Source organism: Chionomys nivalis, chromosome 12 (assembly GCF_950005125.1).
Source record: "Chionomys nivalis chromosome 12, mChiNiv1.1, whole genome shotgun sequence".
NCBI lineage: Eukaryota > Metazoa > Chordata > Mammalia > Rodentia > Cricetidae > Chionomys > Chionomys nivalis.
Genome location: NC_080097.1, coordinates 62,702,442 through 62,722,106, shown reverse-complemented (window position 1 = coordinate 62,722,106; position 19,665 = coordinate 62,702,442). Strand labels below are relative to the sequence as shown.

Here is a 19,665-nt window from a genome sequence, read left to right as displayed (position 1 = left end):
ATGGAGGGAAGGGACACATATGGATATAAGAGGGGAAAGGAGACAGCACCCAGAATATCAAAGAAGCCAAATCAAACATGTCATTAAGATTTCTGATGCTACAGATGTTTGGCCTTCATATCCATGCCATCATTTCTTTTTTAAAATTTATTTGTGTGAGTGCATGTGTGTGCGTGTGTGCATGTGTGTGTGCCTGCATGTGTGTATGTGCACCATGTGCTTGCAGGAACCTCCCCAAAAGCTAGAAGAAGGGGCAGTTACCTTGGAACTGGAGTTACAGGCAGTTGTGAGCTGACATCTTGATGCTGGGAAGTAAGACTCAAGTCCCCTGCAAGAGCAGCAAATTTTCTTAACCACTGAAACATCTCTCTAACCACCCAAAACATCATTTCTTGAATTTTACTGCTATCTCTACCTCTCCAAGACAACTTCCCCCAGGAATAATTTCAATGCCAAGCTTCACTTCCTCATGAGTACCTTTGTCTCTGAGTAAATTCCAAGCTTTCGATGAGGTCATGGTATCACATGTTGTAGATTATTTCTCACTGCCAGTCTCCCACCCAGACATTCAAACACTCCCATGACTTTTCTTTCACAGAGGAAATCTCTACTGTCTCTATTGTGTTATTTTCAAACCTCCCTGATATGGTATGAATTTGACCTATTCCTTTACATGTGTCCATGTGTTGAACATTTGGTTCCAATTGGTGTATCATTTTAGAAGGTTATAGAAACCTTGGGAGCTAGTCCTAGCTGTTGGATATGGGTCATAGGGAGTAGAACTTAGGTAGAGTTTCCTTGTGTCTTACTCTCTGCTTCTGGACCATCTATATGCTAGAGCCCACATGATAGCCTTCCTGAGGACACAGGAATCAGATGACATAAACTGAACCTTTTGAACTCTTTCTTCCCCGAAGTTGGTTCTGTTGGGTGTTTTGGCCACAGTGGTGACTAGCACAGACTCTCATTTCTTCCTTCAGATTTGCTTCCTGGTATTCTTCCAAATACCTCGTCATTGGGTGACCTCTTTTCATGGCTGCTATTTAGACATATCAGTCACAGAATCATATATGGACACTGGATTAATGCAACTGCCATATTTTACTCATTGACTTCCCCATCTTTCCCAGTTACCTAGGAACGTCACATCTCAAATCTTCCTTGGGGTTTCAGAGTGGCTTAGCTTATATATGTTCTCTGGCCCAAATCTGCATGAGATCTATACATCTATACATCTTTCAATAAATTCATTTAAAACATTTTTATTTATGTCTGTGGGTATATGGATTTGAGCACAAGAGCCCACATGACCACAAGACAGTGTCCAGTTCCCTGGAGCTGGAGTTAAAGGTGGCTCTTAGCCACCCCACATATGTGATGGGAACCAAATTTGGGACCTCCTCAAGACCAGGAAGTCCTCTTAACCACTGCCCATCTCCTTGGATCTAAGCTCCATTTTTGCATAAACTAGCTAGAGTTGACTTTATTGTATACAAATGCCTGGGGTATCCAGGTGACTCAGGGAAACATTTGCATGCTCATCAGTGCATAGCCAGTGGGATGGATAAGTGAATGATGGGGGTGGGGAGCAGGCAAACTCCCTAAGCGAGCTTGGGTCTCTGAGCTTGGGCAGAAGACTAACTCACTCTTCCTAGGGAGGTTCTGAGAAGATGAGGAGCACAGGAGCAAAGTCCCAGGAGTGAGAGGCATTTACCAGGCAGGCAGAAAGAAACATCAGAATCCCCCAAATGTGGCTTGTTTCCCAAATATTTTAAGTGTTTAAACAATCTTCTTGTCAAAGCCAAAGGCACATGTGCCTAAAGGTTTCAACAGACATGGAATTTGATAAAGAGTCCATAAAGGAAAAACAAAAAATGAAACAAATTAGAGTCAAACCAATATATTTCCCCCCAAATCAACACTGTGTTATTGAGCTCTTGCTACATGAAATACAATTTAACGTTGCCTCTGCCTTCAAGGTCCAGTGTTTGTTTAAATTCAGTCTGTCTTGTAAGCCATGCTTAAAGGAAGTTAAACTATAAAAATCTTGGCAGTTCAATCTCACAACAGAACATAACAGGCCCATGCAACACATGACCAAGCACCAAAATAAATGCAGCTCCAAGGATGGCTTTAAAAGAACGATCTTCTTACATTCACAGGCCAGGGGAGAAGGCATGGAAATGACACAGAAGCGAATATGTGTTCACTGCTAGGCAGGAAAATGTCAGAATTAATCAATAAATCCATGAGGCTGAAATAGAAAACGGACGTGGGAAAAGGAGAAATTAAGGAACCAGAAAAATAGGTGGAGATCATTTTTTAAAATTTCAGGCAGGGTTTCACGTTGTAGCCCTGGCTGGCCTGGAACTTGCTATGTAGACCTGGTTGTCCAAGAACTCAAATACATCATCCTGCCTGACTCCCACGTGCTGGGATTAAAGTTGATCCCCACTACACCTAGTCTGTGAGCTCACTCCTTTTCAACACAAGGACTCATTATATAATTCAGGTCGACCTCAAACCTCAAACTCATGATTCTCCTACCTCAACTTCCCAGCTGCTGAGATTCCCAGCATGGGGTACCACACTAGCTAGAAATCACGTCTGAGGATGCCAGGGATGAAGTCACATAGACGAAAGCAGCTGCTGCGAGAACACTTAGGACCACAGAGTACCACTAAGGAAGCTGCAGCCGAACTCTCAAAGAAAGGATCTTAGAGAAGCTGTTTGTGTAAGGTCTTTCTAGGAATGTCCACATGCCAAAGAGAGGGATGGCTTCTGCCTCCCAAGGCTTGCAGTATAGCTGCTGTACAGCCTACAGCAAATGATCTAAAAATGAATCCTGGACTTTTGAGCCAAGGAAGCTCATCCACCAAGATTTTTCTGTACTTGGTGTCAAAATAGATCAAACATTAGAAAACCTCAATCTGTCTTCAGGTCCTGTGCTTGACTTGCATTCCATAGCCATGGTGGCAGTAAGTATTGGCCCAACCTGAATCTCAGAATCATCTGCTGGGCTTTGGAAAATGCATGTGCTTAGGGTCCTGTCCCCAGAGGTCGGAATTGAAGCCCAGGTACCAGAATTACTGAAAATGTTACAGAGGAACCCGACACACAGACAAAGCTTGGGACTTGATATAGATTAGCAGGAATACCCAACACCTACCCTTCTTCCCACACCTTCTTCCCACAGACCTAAAAAACCGCAAAAGTGCACATTTTAGTCTCCTCTATGTAGTCCATGTAAGAGCTAACAAGATACTAATGAGACCGTCATGGAAGCACCACACTCATCTTAACAGCTACCTCTATCTCTCTTTTAACATTGTATGTATGCATGAATGTATGTATGCATGTATGCACAGTGTATTTATTTTTCGTTTCTTTCACATCCCACCTGTTCCCCTCCTCCAAGAAAACAAGATAAAATTTAAAAGAAAAAAAGGGGGGGGAAGGAAGAAGGGGAATATCTCATCATGGAAGCTGCAGTGTGACAGTGTGTCACGATGTAAACCTCTTTATCCATATATTTTTACATGCAGGCGTTCAGCACAAAGAATCACTGGACTGGTCAAGGCTCCTGGTCTCTACGGTACCACTGACACTGGGCCCTTGCTAGGACTCTTCCTGGACATCCCATTGCTGTTCTGTGGCTTGGAGATCCTGAAACCCTGGGTCCACAGGACTGACCCCTCCCTCACATGCTCCAGCTGATCACAGATGGGCTGGATGTTGGGGTGTGCTAACACATAACCCTGGTTCTGGGCCTGGGTAGTTGCAGGGTTGATCAGCTCTCCAGGTCTCCCCAGTCTTCCCACCAGGGTGGGCTCTCTAGCACTGTCCTGCTGGTTCAGCATTTGCAGCTATGAGCAAGGGGCGGGGCCAGTTCTCAGGCTTTCCCAAACTCAGCGTGAGTTCTCCCACATCTACACCTTCAGAGCCAGCTCCATTGTGTTTCCAAGGTGAGGTGTAGGGGTCCCTCTCCCAAGTGCTGCCACGGATGAGCAACAGGGATAGCTCTCCTGCTCTTAGGAGCTCAGGGCCAACTCTTCCACCTGCCTCAGGTATGGATGGGTGGGTGGTGGAGGCAGGGAAAGCATCGCTCCCTTGCCCATGCTGCCACAACACATACAACACTTGGAATGACAATGATTACTGCCTGGAATCAAATCGTACTGTGTTTTGAGTACACTGACAGTGAATCACCTGGTATCAGACTCCCCACATCTGTTCCAGTGGTTCACTTCCCTGCCTGGACACCAGCAGTGCCACCTTCAACCATGCTGTTTTTATTTGTGTACATATTTGTTGATTTGACTCTTACAAAATTCAATATGGAAAGAACCTTTGATAGTACCAATTTTAAAGGCACAAAGCTAGACCGGAGAGCCCAAGCCCAAATCCAGGAGTTTGCTGCTCTAAAATAAATGCTCTTTATGGCCATTCTACTAGATTGAATTTCCAGACAAAGAATAACCAGTGATTCACTGACTATGTGATGGACCATTATCTCTAAGCCAGGCACTGTGCCCTCAGACACACAGCATGAATCAATATCCATACTCTCAAAAGAAGAGCATGCAGTTTGGAGTTCTAAAAGACAAAATTTATCTCAGAGACTATACCAAAGAGGCTGAAAATAGACAATAAGCTTTGTTACATGTAAAATAAACAAAACTTTTGCTATCAGAAAATCAGGTTTTCTAGAGAAGGTTTCAGAGTATAGGCTAGAGTGGCAGAAACGTGCAAATAAATATAACTTCTGGGAAATGAGCTACGGGCCGACCTCCAAGGGTCCAGGCTCTCTGAGTCTCAGTCCCTCTCATCTCTGTTCATCGCAAGAGGCTGGAGGCTAACCATTAGATTTCACCCTCATTGATCCCTAAACAGAAACCCCATGCTCATGACTGAGTATCACCAAAATGTCTTTTAATATTGATTGATTTTCAATGTGCTTTTAGAATACCAAACATCCCGAAAGAACAAATGTTTTCAACAGAGCTGGTTATGGGGCCTATCCTTAGGAGGCTATTTTAAGCCTGAACAGAGCTGGCTCTGGGTTCTACCCCTGAGGTTATTGATCTTTTGAGGATGAGGGGTGCCGCTGAGGAAGTGAAGCACCCTCTGTAGAGTCTCAGAACAATGCACCACAATCCATGAGTAAGTCTGTAGATAAAGGTTACTCACTGAATCCAATACTTAATTTTCTTCTAATCGTACCAATATTTTAAAAATTAAAGCTAACTCGGGCACTAGATGTAACTTGGTTTAAAAAAACAACGAAAAGAACCTTGTTTCACAGGGCCTCATCCACAGTGTAGAGATCACATTTATTACAAGAATTTAAAATTATATCAAAGATAAGTTAGCAACTAATAGCAGTCCATCCATCCATCATGAATGGCAGGGATATTTGAGCTGCAGATGGTGACAGCTAATTATAAAAGGTAAGAATCAGAAATGTCTGGAATATTCGGCAGTTGTGGAGATCGGGCAAAGGAGATGAGAATTGTTCACAGGTGTCTGGTCCCTAGGAAGATGTGGATCAGGGATGAAGAGCAATTTCAAGGCTCAAGGACAAAAGGCAGGAAGCCACCACAGAACTGGAGGCCACAGGCCAGGAAGACCCAGATTCACTCATTGACATCAAGGTTTGGAAGGTTCTAGATGAAATACAAATAAGCAATACCTTGTACTTCAGCAGAACAAGTTTAGAACCAGACCTCTCTTTGTCTCACACGGAACAGAACTGGGACCCCGTAGTTTGCTTGTTCTGACTCTCAAAATTTGCACTTCCTCAAGGTCAAACGTCAGGATGGAGAGCCATGGTCAAGTGCAAACAATGACAAGTATTGAATGCTCAGATCTGGCGTGGGATTATAGACCCATGAGCTGAGCTGGGATTATTGACAGTGAGCTACTACATGGTACAATCAACAGGTTGAAAAACTGGCACAAACCTTCAGCTAAATACTTATAAACTTTTGTCTGATGGATATTGGGCTTTTTAGTATCTTCAAACACTATGCTATTGCCTTTTTTCATCAGGTTCTGAAAAAAGTATAATCAATTTCCCAGTTGAAGCAAATTCTTCACTATAGATAATTTATATATTAAATTATTTCTCCATATCTCTCTGTCTCTGTGTTTTTGTGTCTCCCTTTTAAACAGAATTGCTGAGCTAGATTCTGTTGATGCTGAGAATATGAAAAATGATAGAAAAATAACCAAGCTTAAAAGGTTATAAATCAAACAGAAAATAGCATGGCAGATAGATCATCTATGATGTTTATTTAAAAAATATTGTGTGTTACTTTTACATTTTCACACACCATATAATCTAGTCTATAACAAATGAAAAATGTAGTTTCTCTAATAAAAAAAAAGCATTCTGAAAATTGTTAGAGTTAAAACAGGTAAATCTAAAAAGAAATTTCTCTCATTAGAGTGTCAGAGATGTTGTATTTACCTCCACAGATCCAATCCCCAGTCAATCCTACCCTCCTTTTCACCTTAGAAGCAGAACGGTTGAAGCTCTCACCAGGAGACCCCTTATTCTGTGATTTCTGTGTTTGGCCATGGAAAGCACCCATCTGAGGGTAATGGGAAAGGGAGGAGTGAGTACTATTACTGGGATTACTGGGAAGGCACTAGATCAAGTACAAATAAGCAAGGTTATGTCCTGAACTTGTGGAAGGATGTAGATGCCCTGCCGCCTCCATACAGGTCCTGCCAGGCAGCCTTTTCTACACAGACATGCATGGTGAAGAGTCCCCTTTCCCTGAACTCTCATGATCCACTACCTAAATCTTTTGGTGTTCCCTACCTCTGCTATCCCCCCTCTAAACAACCGGTTTGAGGGTTTATCTGTTTCCTGCCAGAACTTGGATGGAATATTGTTCAGTCTTGTTCCAGAGCTTCCTCTTCCTGGGGCAGATGGGAGGGTAACGGAGCTACCACGCACAATCCTGTGGAATTAGTGCGGAATCTGTTAGCTCAAGGGTAACAGAGGAGGCTGTTATTTCCTGGCTAAATACTCAGAGAATAAGGTCAGATTGCCCTTGAAACAATTCAACAAGTTGGGACTGTCTGGATATTGTTACGAAGAAAACAAAATTCCATGTCACTTAAAAATACCAGGATGCAGAGCTACAGGGAGAAAGACAAGAGAGGCTGGAGTGGAGTGGACCTGAGTCATAGCTGATCTCCATCCGGGACTTTTCTTAAGACAATCAGAACAGTTCTCTTAATTTTATAATCAAAACCTTTAAAGCTGAATTTGCACTTAGGTGTTGGAATAAGACTTTACCAGAGACGTGCACTGCATTCTGCCAAAGACAAAGTAGAAATCTGCATTCTTTCTTCATCCCTTCAGGTAGAGGAAGACCTAAGCCATTGAAGGGTGTGAAGTCCACCATGTTGAATTCAGGTCCCTCTAGTGGAGAACAGGTTTGGGAACAGGCAGTCTGCTCTAAAGTTATATCCCCAACACCCAATGGCAGCCCTTGGGCCCGGCAATCTTTCCGAGTTACCATTTTGTCACCTGTTATAGTGTCTGCAGTTCAAAGAGCAGCTGTGCCATCTCGGGGGTGTCATTATGTGATGACGGTTAACATGGGCAGCACCACTGTGAGTAGAGGCTGTAGCATCCTTAGTGCTCCACGTATCATAGCAACTTAAGACTCTTGCTGTTTCATTGTGCTGGTTTGGGGTCTTAGAAACATCCAATCTTCATTCAGTCTCAAAAGTTACTCTGAGAAGACTTCATTCAGCCTGATATTGATTGTAATCCTATTATGATTGAATGTGTGTGTGTATGTGTGTGTGTGTGTGTGTATGTGTGTGTGTGATCTATTAAAAGCTATGGAATGTTATATATTCAGTTACAGTGTAAGCTGAGATCCCCAAATTTTTGGTTTACTTCTTGGATTAGCATTCTATGTGCTTTCTCTGACAGATGTAATGCGTACTAGGGTTTGTATGAGCTTTACAAACAGTATACAACTTAAAAGAAGACAGAAGTCTAAAGAAGGATTGAGACCCTGTGTCTTCATTTTCTGTCTTTTGTTAGGTAACCACACTGGGTTTGGTGAGACACCTGAGTACAAAGGCACAGGGCTTGTGTTCCTCTAAGAAAAGAGGCCTAAGCCATACTCGGAAAGAAACCATGCATTTTACTCGCCCAAGAAATGTAATTGGAAAGTAACACAAGTCAAGAGCAGTAATAAGGCTGCTCAGGACAGCTTTATGAAAGGCGACACCAGGAGCAGAGAGGGGAATTCACAGGGTTTGAAGCTATTTGGTTTCCCTAGTGTGCCATCCTGTTTGAACAGGCTACCCTGTATCTGTCCTTGAGAGCAGAGATGTGAAATCTTAGATGAAGGCGATCAGAGAAGCTGTTTCAGCTGAACACCACGATAGCCTGTTCAAATCAGAACACATCCATATATGTCGTTCTGAACTCCTCCTGAGATGCAGATCCCGCCAATTCTAAGCCTCACTCTGTCCCCCATGCTTCACAGACCTGACGAGATTTCTTCCACACTGACAAAGGGCATGTCATCAGAATAGCGGAACTAGTTCCCAGGGCAAGTTGCTTGCTGCAGCATGCTTCCTTTCACAAAAGATCACTTCCTAAATATAATCCCAGTAGCACAGACACTGAGAGAAACAATTAATATATGGGACCTCCTGAAACTGAGAATCCTCTGTAAAGCAAAGGTCATAGTCAACAAGACAAAACGACAGCCTACAAAATGGGAAAAAATTTTCACCAATCCCACATTGGACAGAGGGCTGATCTCCAAAATATACAAAGAACTCAAGAAATTGATCACCAAGAGAAAAACTAATCCAATAAAAACTGGGGTACAGACGTAAACAGAGAACTCTCAACAGAGGAATCTAAAATGACTGAAAGACACTTAAGGAAATGCTCAACATCCTTAGTCATCAGAGAAATGCAAATCAAAACATCTCTGAGTATGCCTGTAAGAATGGCCAAGATCAAGAACACTGATGACAACTTATGCTGGAGAGGTTGTGGGGAAAAGGGAACACTTCTGCATTGCTGGTAGGAGTGCAAACTGGTACAGCCCCTTCAGATATTAGTATAGTGATTTCTAAAAAAAAATTAGGAAACAACCTACCTCAAGACCCAGTAATACTACCTTTGGGTATATATCCAAAGAATGCACGATAGTGCCACAAGGACATGTGCTCAACTATGTTCATAGCAGCATTGTTTGTCATAGTCAGAACCTGGAAACAACCTAAATGCCCCTCTACTGAAGAATGAATAAGTAAAATATGGTACATTTATACAATGGAGTACTACACAGCAGAAAATATAATGACATCTTGAAATTTGTGGGCAAATGGATGTATCTAGAAAACATCACATTGAGTAAGGTAACCCATATACAGAAAGACAAATATCATATGTTCTCATTCATAAGTGCCTTTTAGACATAGAGCAAAGAAAAAGTAGCCTATAATTCACAATCCCAGAGAACCTAGACAACAAAGAGGACCCTAAGAGAGGCATACATGGATCTAATCTACATGGAAAGTAGAAAAAGACAAGATATTTTGAGTAAATTGGGAGCATGGAGACTATGGGAGAGGGTAGAAGGGGAGGGGAGAGGAAGGGAGGAGTGGAGAAAAATATATAGCTCAATAAAAACAATTAAAAAAAAGAACAGATGCCTGGGTCTCCTTCTGAAAGAATTTGTTTTAACCAGGACAGGATGCAGTGAGGACAGTGGGGATATTTTTAATTCCAAGATGTTTTGACTATGAAATGAAATATTTGAGAATCATTTAATTCATAGAAGTAAGGGATAAAATATATATTTAGAGATTGGGGAACTGAGCACATCTATGAAAGTAATCCTTTATGTTCTGTTACTTTGGAAATTTGAAAACGGAATTTATTATGTCTAGTTCATTTATACTTCAGTCTTGTTAGAAAAGATAAAATGGCCCAGAATACTAAGATATATAATTATGTGAGGTGCAATTATTTTTATTTTTGAGACAAGGTTTCACTACCTAGTTTTTGGCTGACCTGGCTCTCACTATGTAGAACAAGCTGGCCTTAAACTTGTAGAGAGTCATCTGCTTCTGCATTCTGAGTGTTGGTTTTAGAGGCTTGTGCCACCACATCTAACTGTGAGGTGCAATTTCTTTGAGACAGGGTTTCCCTAGCTGTTCTGGAACTCACACTGTACACCAGGCTGGCCTCAAACTCACAAAGGTCTGCCCGCCTCTGTGTCCCAAGTGCTGGATTTAAAGTCGTGTGCCACCATGCCTGTTGTGAGCTGAAAATTTTAAAGCAAAATTTATATTGCAAAATGACTTGCATACAGAAAAGAACACAAACTTTGACTTACATCTTGAAGATATTTTTGCAATGCAAAAGCATTTGTGTAGCCAACATTCAGATCAAGAGACAGCGTAATATTATTTGCTCTCATGGTGTGATGTCTAAAACAGCTTCCCACCGAGAGGAAACAGAGATATTGTACTCTGTCACTAAGAATTTGCTATTTATTTTGGTTCATAAAAATCTAATTCAAGTCAGAAAATTTCAAAGAAAGAAATAGAAAGCATAGTAATTCTTTCAGGGAAAGATAGCAGATTGAGTAAGGCATCCATCTCTATTTCTTCATTTAGGAGATTGCACTGAATATTCAATAACCGAGTTTTAGAAGAATAAATCCCCAAGAATGAGGCAATCAATAGAAGATATGATTATGAAATTTGAGTCTCTAGAAAGCAAAAAATGACTTGGTGAGTCTGAGAAAACCGGAGCCTACGCAGGTGGGAGCAACGTGGAAATTACTTCCTTTTGCAACAAAGATTTTCAAAGCCACAACAGAATTGTGATACCAGTCACGACTAACAGGGAACAAGGTGGTGTTTGTAGCTAAGTCTATCCGATACCCTGATACCTAGCTTCTTAACCTCAACTCTTGTTCTGTACAGCACTGGACTGTGCTCCCTTCTGTGTCCAAGACAGCATCTTTATCCTCTGTGGATGCTCAAGTAGAAGTCCACAGGGACACCAGAGATGGCTGAAAACTGGATCGCCATACTAAATCCGTAGGAGAATTAAATGAACCTACACACACTGACCACTGGAACATGGAGGCTTCTTTGAAGTTCAACTCACAGAATGCAGGACATCAGGAGATTAAGAAAACCTGTGATCCAAGAGAATATATCTTAACAAAATGATACTGAATAGTCAAAGAAGCCCAGTTGTTCAACATGGGTACCTATTGGGAAGCAATTGTCCACGATCTCTCTTACACTCCTATCCATTCTGTGCAAGGAAAACTTTTGGTTCTGTAATCTTCTCAAGATCCTATTCAGTGAATAGGTTAGGAAGGTTAAATAAAAATCCATGTAGTCCAGAAGACAGGTTTGTTACCTGTAATAATCACCCTCAGTGGTCAACCTGACATCTCCGAAGAGAGACCCTTACGTGAAGACCTCCCTCCACCAGGCTAACCTGTGAACGTGTCTGTGGGACATTTTCTTTATTACTTATTGATGCAGGAGGAGCCAGGCAACTGTGGGCAGAACCATAGCTGGGTAGGAAGTTCTGGGATGCTTAAGGAAAGTAGCTGAGCAAAAGTGGAAAGTAAGTCAGTAAGCAATGTTGTTCCACGGTTCCCATTAGGCCTGTGCTTCCAGGTTCCTGTTTCGAGCTCCTGCACTGACTTCCAATGGTGGTGAACTATGACCTAGAAATATATATTAAAATAAACTTTTTCCAACCCAAGTTGCTTTTGGTCAGAGAGTTCTATCACAGAAACCTAAAAACAAACCAAGAAAATTAGCCAATGTCTCAAAGTTTAGGTAGGTTCGCCTATAGGCTACATATGTAGAGTCTCCCTTTCTTACCCATATTGTACTTTTGGAACTTGGAGCAGTAAGGATCAGATGAACATGAAGTTTGCGCTGCTTGCTGTGCTGTTAGGTCCCTTGACTCTGATCCAGGAATCCCATCACATTCATGGAACTGCAGCATGCAAACTTGGTACCTTGAAAGAAGTGTAAATAAGCATTGGGAACTCTTCTTAGTTATTGACCACCAACTGTTGAGGTTTGATGATGAAGAGCCTCCATTCCCTGTGTCCAGGGCATGGCTGTCAGCTGTTGGGCTTCTGAGAAGTGATTGGTTCCTGAAAGCTTCAGCCTAGTCAATGCAGTGTGAGGAGCCTTGTTGGAGGAAGTGGTTCACTTAAAGCATGTCCCGTGGTGTCTCCTGCCTCAATACCTTCTCTCTGCTCCTTGGTCACTTCGGAATTTTCCCCATCATAGCCCCTTGTCACCACATTGGTTTAACCAAGTGTGCCGCACCGAGCAACCATGGGCTGAATCCTGAGAAACTGTGAGCCAAAATAAATCTTTCTTCTTCTGAGTGGCTCTCTCAGATGTGTTTGTCACAGTGATGATAAAATTGACTAATTCTCCAGTCACTGTTACAGATTCCAAATAGTGTTTTGCTCTTTAGTATAGAAAATAAGCAGTTAAACAAATAAGCAAACAAACCCAATAGAACAAAACTTCCAAGATTATTGACTAACACTGATAGATTTTTTAAAAGGCAATTTGAAGGAAATAGCTTATTTAGAACAAAACTTCAAGACTATATTTATATCTTTGGGAAAGTAAATATATATTATACTCATAAAATAATAATAGTAAAACAAAAGAGAGCTATCAAAACTTCAGTGAAATTTTAAGTGAGAAAATAAAGAGCCTTGAAGTGAAGCAATGTTTTGCTGAGGTCAGCATGCCACCATGGTCCAGTGAGAGCCACAGGATGGTGTACAACAGTCTGAAGCGTATGCAGTTGCAGACTCCACCTCTCACCCCGCTGCTTGGCTGTGGGATCCCCCTAGCTCTGGGCAACTAACGAGGCAGCAGATAAGGGAAGTTTCCCTACCTGGCTTGGTCCTCATCGACATATCACTGTGGCCCACGATGCTACCAAGAGACCATGTTGATGCCTGTGGTCCATGCTTCTTGTTCCCTGGCATGATGAAATATGAGATGCACGTGACCGTATGCAGTCTGTGCTACTGCCTGATTCTTTGGTGATGCCCTTGGGCTTTGCTGCCTCTGGGCCATCCTGAAGTGAGTGGACCCTATAGCCATCTGAGGCCATGTTAAGATCCAGTGGCCCTTGAAACTCATGAGGGTATTGCATGGGTCGATAGTCTTGATAACAGCCATGGACCAAGTTAATGTCTGCGGCCAAAGTTGTTGTCTAAGCACAGGTGGATGTTTGTGGTCTGGCCTGCTGCCTGAATACACTTAATGACAGAAGGCATGGGTGAAATGATCCTGTCCTTCCTGAAAGAGCAGGCCCATCTTTCACAGAAGACCTGACTGCCTCTCCCCCACAAAATTCAGAGGCACTGGCTGTGGCTTGGACATGGGAGAACTATAAGCCCTTCTCCCCAATGGCAGCCACACAACCATGCCAACAGTGGATGAGTTCAGGAAAGATGGCTCCATAACACAGGTGATGGAGTAGGAAGGCAGAGCTGGCTCTGTCCCTCTCTGACTACCCGATGGCTTTTCTCAGTTGATGGCTTCTGGCATGGAAGCCAGCAGAGAAAGGCTCCTCCTCTCTTTGGGGTCAGGCCCCTAGAAATTTCACCATGCTTCAGTGAGTATATGAACAGCACAAAATGGAGTTGTTTTTTCTTTTTTTGAAGTGGAGAGGTAAGTCATGAGGGAGGGGAGGCAGCCATGGAAAAACTGGGAGGTGACTGCAATCGGTGTATGATGTGAAATTCCCAAATAATCAATTAAAAAATGATTTAAGAAAGAAAGAAATACAAAGAAAGGGAGAATGAAAGAGAGAGAAAGAGATAGAGTAGATAGAAAGAAAGAGAAATAGATAGATAGATGGATGATAGATAGATAGAAAGAAATCTTTTGCAAAGTACAACACAGAAATAAGGTAAAAAGGAAAAGCAAGAACTAGAGCCTGGTTACTTCCTTATAGCATCAGCTACCAAGTCAGAAATGTACCACTTCCTATGATCCGAGAGAGTAATTTTGTTATTGCTCACCCAGTATAAATTGAGTTCTTTTCACTTGCACCCTAAAGTATTCTACCTGGTTGCTGAGCATCACAAACGTTCATCATCTGGTGAAACTTTGGGAGCCAGTGAGATTTGGAAAAGATCAGTAAACTGGTCTGTGGTGAGAGCGGGGGATGAAAATGGAAGCAATGCTTTTATCAAATAAAATCCTCTCCTCAAATTCACTCATTTGCATTAATTTTGACATAAATATTAGAGAAGCCAGCAACTATGCTATTTTCCTCCAGCAAAACTGAGTTCCTTACAAAGCTTTAAACTCCAGATTTTCTAGGACTCTTTGTGAGTGTCTGAAGGAAGAGCACTTTGTGAGTCTTTTGGAAAGCAGTAAAAGTTGCAAGGCCAAGCAAAACTGTACTTCAAGAGAGAAATAGGTTGCACTGCTTCAGTGATGAAGCTGTCTTTGCACATCAATGCAGCTTTCCACCTTATACATCCGTGTGCAGGAGCACCTGAAATATAGTCAATGACCCCACAAGCAACCGTCCCCATTGGCTTTCAAGGCAGCACTATCAGAATCAGGATCTAACTCATTACCTTCAAGGAGATGCAAGGAAAGTGAAGATAGTGTAGGATTTTCCTGGACCACCTGGAAGCTGCTGTGTTTAAAGAAACCGTGGCTTGAAGTTTTAAATGATGTTTAGGAAGACATTTGTATCACCTTTCAGAGAAAAGAGAAACCCACTCCTAGTGCAATTTAACAAGAGGAAGGATTGCCCATGACGTTGCTTTCTTGATAGCTGTGAAGTCAATACATTTCTGTACTCAGAGCTTTACAGTGTCCATTATAAGACAGTTGAAAAAGCTTAGGTTATTTTTTGAGATTCAGATCCATGGGAGAATAAGGTCCCCAATAGCTTGTCTCTCTGGACAAACTTGAGGCTACCTGGATGTGCTACAGGATATTTGAATGCTAACGCTGTTTGAATGACCTCAACTTTGAGACATGACTTCATCATTCCTTCACTGCTGATAAAGAGAGCATCGTTGGTACAGACCTGTCCTCAAAACCCTCTTCTTTGGTTTGAGTGTGAATGAAAGGATGTGCCTCATTCCCTAAGAGCGTCTTTTGGGAAATCTGGTATTTTTTGAGGAAAGGCCACCTTCTTCCTGCAAAATAAGTGGCGAGACCTCTAAATTAAGTAGCTAATTCACGTCCTAATGTGCCAGAGTGTTTAGAAGTTGTTCAGAGTTCATCAAGTGGAGGCTGAATGTCAAAGGCGGGATACAGGTAACTGTGTCTGGACCCCTCCAAACTACAGCATCCACACCACTGATGCTTTCTTACTAAAATCAGCTTTTGAGTAAAACTGAGGTTCTTTGTCAATTAATGAGTTTGAGTTATTCAGTTTTCTAATCAATATCATTATACTTTACACACATAATAATAAAATATAAAAAGCAGATAAAATTCAATGGAATTATATTTTAATAGTCTGTTTAAAGAAGTAAAATTCCCACATGATAAAATAAACTGAATAAAAATTGGCATACATATATCTATGCATTTGGAGTGAATTATTAATTCATAGTTTTATTTATATTTTCAACTATGTCTTTGTCCCTCCAAATATTAAACAGTTGAAATGTTAAAAAAAAAAATCCACTGTTCCATTTTGTGGAAAAGTCCCTAAGATGCTACATCATGTCATAACATGGATCATTTCTAATATGACTTTAATCCTACATTATTTTGAAAACTAGTAGCCAAATTTTAGAATCTAACCTTATCCACGCCATAAAATATCCAGCAAATTTCTTTAAAGTTGAAATTTCATTCCACATGCGATGCTCTTGAGACACAGAACAAATAAATGCAGTGGGGTGCCCAGAGTTTAAAACCCAGAAAGGAAGAGAAGATGAATAAAAAATAAACTAGTGAAAGCCAAATACGGTCTAGAATTTAATTAATTTCAAAGTAGCGATATTGGGTTTATAGCTTTGACATGTGTAATATGGTGGTGCAGTGCTAACAGTGGGCAAAGCGGAGTGAGGGGAACATGAGAACACTCCGTGCGACAGTCATAACTTCCTTGTACACCTCAGATATTCCAAACACAAAGGTTGTTTGAGTCTACTTGAAGTTTTTAATAAGGCTCAACCATTCAACATGATTTCTAAAGTACACATGTACTGTTCTTTGTGTTAGCAGCACAATGCTGAACAAATGGACCCATCCTTACCCTGAGGGAACTAAGAGTCTAGCAGGCAGGGAACACATTAAACAGTCACAAAAATGAACACGAGCTGTAATGCAGGCTGCAGTAAGTGTTCTAAAGGCAGAGAACATGAGGTGATAGAGTGCAGGGCTGAAAAGCCCCCTCTGAGGGGATGCCACTTAGTAAAGGCCTGATAAGTGGGGAGGAGGCCACCAGGTAGCAGTCCAGGAAGAGAGAAGAAAGTACTTGTCAGTCTGAAGGCATGGAGGTTCTGGAGCCTGTGCCAAGATGATGGAGCTTAAAGTGGAGAGGAGCAGAGACCCACTGTGGTCTGAGTCCAGAATTTTACAGTTTTCTGAAGAACTTCCAAAACCATTCATATTTGTTACCTTTCTGTTGCTGTTATTAAAAAAATAATAATCAAAGCAACTTATGGAGGAAAGAGTGTTTTTTGACTATGGTTCCAGAAGAATAAGATTCTATTAATGCAGGAGGCATGGCAGCAAGCAAGGCCACTGAAGAAAGTTGAGGGCTGTAGCTTCAAAACCAAGCAGGGAGTAGAGAGCAAAGAGGGAGAGATAAGGGGCTTTAAGTGCTCAACGCCAACCTCCAGTGACAAACTTAAACCACCTCAAACCCAGTGACCAACTGGGGACCAAGTGTTCTAATAACTGACCCCGTGAGGGACCTTCTCACTCAAGCGCCCACACCTCTGAAGACCTTAACCAAAGGAATGGGAAGAACCAAGAGAAGCTCTGGAAAGTTGGCCATGGGGTGAGTACGATGATGGTGCCAAGCCGTAGCTTCACTTAGAAGGTGGAAGCATGACCGCAAGTTCAAGGTCACCTTGGGCTACACAGAAACCCACCAGCATTATTCTAAATCACTGTGGCTACTAATTTGACGTGGATCAGAAAGATCAAACCAAGCAATTCACTTCATGTGTTTGCAGTTGTAAGGTAAAATTGAAAATGAAAACGTTCTCAATTTCTAAGTATTTATGTTCGAAAAAGACTCTGGCAATTCTAATGGCATAATTTCAGGTGTGCATGCCACTTTTGTAGAACCTACCACCCTGATTCCAAGCAGGGATGATGGTGTTACAAATAATCTTTGAACTCACTTGGGTCTGAATCTTACCTCTTAAATGCCTGCAATTAAACACAGGCAAAAGCAAAAGCTCAAGACAGTCACCCTTTGGTGTGGAGCATGGTGAGGTGGCTGCAGAAAAACTTTCATCCTCCCACAGCCTTAGGAATGTCATCTTTCCTAAGGCAAAAACAATCTTATTTTCTATGTCCAGTTTTCAGGACCGAGAAAACATTATTGACACCTCACTAGGGCCATCTTGGCTCTAGCCCAAGTCTAAAAATAGCAAACCCCAGGCTACAGAAGACTGCAATTTTCAATCCCTGTTTAAAATATACAGTGTTAAAGGTCATTCTTGATTACAGTACGCTGAGTATGAAGGCACTGGCATGTCGCCCTCTCTGACCTAGAAAAAGAAATATGTCTTCCAAATTTGATTTAATCAGTGACCCTCCATAAGGCTTCATAAACAATCTGCAGTGCCATTTGCAAGTGGTCTAGAAACTTCACCCTCAGCAGACACCCAAAATTTTCAAGTTTGTAAGATTGAACAGTGTCTACCACTTCACTAAACATGACATAGATCCATGTTAAAAGACTATCAGGACCAGAAGAACAGATGAAAACTTGGGAAGAAGGGTCTCTCATACAGTGTCTGTATGTGAAGACTAGAGATTAACAGCAGGGGCTATTCCTGAGGTTCTGTCCCCTTGTTTTATGAGACAATGTCTCTCTTTGACTTGGGACTCATCCATTAGCCTAGGCAGTGAGCCCTAGGCATCTGCTTGTATATACTTCCCAAAACTTGGAATTACAAGCACATACATATTTGTCTTACATGGGTTCTGTAGATCAAACTCAGGGCCTTGGGCCTACACAGCAAAAACTGATTGTGCTATCTATCAGTTCTAGATTAAATGTGTATTAAAGTCTACAATTTGATAAAAAAAAAAAAACCAATTGTATGCAAAGCTCTGTGAAAACAAATTGCTTTCAAAATGACTTTCTGGCCAACCGATCCTTTTCCCTAAAAACTCTTCTGCTTCCACCATCAATATTTCAGGCCAGTCTGGTAAACAGGATGCGGTAAGTCTGCCCTAACACAATCAGTAGCATCTAGAGTATGCCATGTGCCATAAATTGGAACAAAGAGTGGCTTTTCCCAAGAATCTGGATTTAGAAGTAAGAGATTCTTGCTCAATCTGTCTGTGCTCTTGAATAGAGGACATGTAAACACTAAAACTGGTGGCAGTGGCTATTTTTGACCATTTGGGCAAGGAAACAGAGAAACCAGCCTGCTGCAGAGAAAAGATGAAGAACACCTACCAGAAAAGAAGGAGGGCTTCCTGCTTTCCCAATCACAGGATACTGCTTGATTCCCACTTATAGCAGTTTATTCTTATGCTTCAAACCCACAGAGACCACAGGACCCTTCAACAGCTTCCAAATCAAACAAGCCATTACTAACACTCCAGGTCTTTCCATTGTATTTAGTTTCAAATGACTGAGAATCAGTTTGTACAAATTCTGTAAGCCGAGAGCTCTGAAAGAATTCAATTTTGGCCTCTCAAAGCAGTTAAGTAAATCATAATCAAAAAGTATTTTTATAGCTTTCCCTCTCTCTCTCTGGCTCTTTTCCTCTCTCTCTCTCTCTCTCTCTCTCTCTCTCTCTCTCTCCCTCCCCCCTTTCTCCCCTTTTAATAAATGCTTTTATGGCAAAAAAAATATTTTTATAAAGTAGGGAGATAGAGAGAGAGAGAGAGAGAGTTAGAATTTTGGCTACGATGGTAACGCTATAGTTTCTCTTTGTTCAAAGATCAAGACATGAAGCCTTATATGTTTTTAAGAAGACTGGAAAGAATAGTTATGTTAAGAAAGAAAGATCATTTTTCTTCTTCTTTATATTCCTCTATTTTTAGAAGTAATTAAATATTTTTAACTTAAAAAACTATAACTCTAGGGACTGCAATGATATATTTTAGCCACAGCATGACACAGCCCGTTCATTATATTTACTGCTGTATAAACAGCATCTAGAAAGCACTTCCCCTTAACAGTCCACAGAGAAGAACAATGCTACTTTCCATAGACCATTACTAAGTTTGCCTTACCCATCACTTCCTCCATTGCCTCTTATGCAACCTGCACCGCACGCATTCTGGGCATACAGTCTCTGGGAGTCCACTCTTCTCTCCCTTCTCTCTCCAGCCCCTTTTGCCACTTTGGTGCCTGAGTTCCTGCATCTCCAGACATGCAGACTCATGCTATTTCTTGTCAATTCTGGA

General features: G+C 41.6%; 1 protein-coding gene across 1 annotated transcript in view; it reads right to left on the bottom strand.

Moving 5' to 3' along the window:
* Slc35f4 (solute carrier family 35 member F4) overlaps positions 1 to 19,665 on the bottom strand; it is a 235,836-nt gene that overhangs the window by 206,670 nt on the left and 9,501 nt on the right. The window lies entirely within an intron of this gene.